Here is a 1,264-nt window from a genome sequence, read left to right as displayed (position 1 = left end):
TCGAGAGAGTGTGGGAGTAGAGACACTGTGGACACGCAGATGAAAGGAACAGACGGGAGTCTGGACGTAGATTCTCCAAGGACATGGTCAGCTGACTTATCCAGACTGAGGTGCAAAGAAACTTCGGTGGGGACAAGATCATCTTTTCACAAGAAATGTTGGAGCACTTGGGCGTTCATATGCAAAATAAAAAGAGTCTACACCTCACATCCCGTGGAGAAATAAATATAGAACTACATAGCTTCTGGAAGATAACACAGAAGAAAATCGCTGTGACCTTGGGTGAGACACAGAGTTTTCAGACAGAAGCACAATCTATAAAAATCTCGATAAGTTAGACTTTATCAGAACTGCAGCTTTGTGCTCTGTGAAGTGCAACATCAGAAGAGCGTGAAGAGAAGCCACAGGCGGGGGAATATTTACAAATCACGCGTCTGACAAAGGAGTTGTGTGCGGAACATACGAAAGCATCTCAAAACTCAACCATGAGAAAACACACAACCCGATTAAAAAATGGCCAAACGACTGGAACAGACCCTTTACCAAAGAAGACACACAAATGCCACAGAAGCGCATGAGAAGCTGCTCAGTCTCGCCAGTCATTAGGGAAACGGGAACTGGAACCACCACAGGACGCCTCTGCACACCTACTAGGATGGGTGAACGAAAACAGCAAAGCAAACACGCTGACAGGACCAAGTGCTGGCTGGACACCGAGTGGCTGCTCCCTCACACAGTTGGTGACGCCAGGGCGGGGTCCTATGGAGCGCACAGTGTGCCTCTGAGTACCCCCTCAGGAGAGGTGAGCGCACCCACACAGGCGTGGGCCTGAGCACTGCGGCTACCCCAGTCCTCCTCACCGAGACCTGGAGCGGCTGGGTCGCCCTTCACCGGTCGAACAAACAACAAAGCGTGCAGCGCAGGCAGCCTGCTGCACAGGGAGAGGCTCAGGCCGCCACTGCAGGCGGCAGCACCAGTGACTCACCAGTGCACATGGAAGGAAGTCGGACTCAAGAGCCACGGGCCCTGACGGCTCCATCTGCAAATTGTCCTGAACAGGCAAGACCCCAGGGAGGGAGGACAGGCCAGCGGTGGCCAGGGTTGGGGGTACGGCTGACCACAGAGTGACATGGGCCAGGCCTGGGGGGCAGGACTGGTCTCTGTCTTTTGCAGTGGGGGTCACACAGCTCTACGCATTTGTCAAAACTCATAGATGTAAACAAGCAAAACAGTGGATTTTACTGTGTATAAATTGAAAAAAAAA

The sequence above is a fragment of the Galeopterus variegatus genome, unplaced genomic scaffold, assembly GCF_000696425.1.
Source record: "Galeopterus variegatus unplaced genomic scaffold, G_variegatus-3.0.2 Scaffold8674, whole genome shotgun sequence".
Taxonomy (NCBI): Eukaryota; Metazoa; Chordata; class Mammalia; order Dermoptera; family Cynocephalidae; genus Galeopterus; species Galeopterus variegatus.
This window is presented reverse-complemented; position numbering follows the sequence as displayed.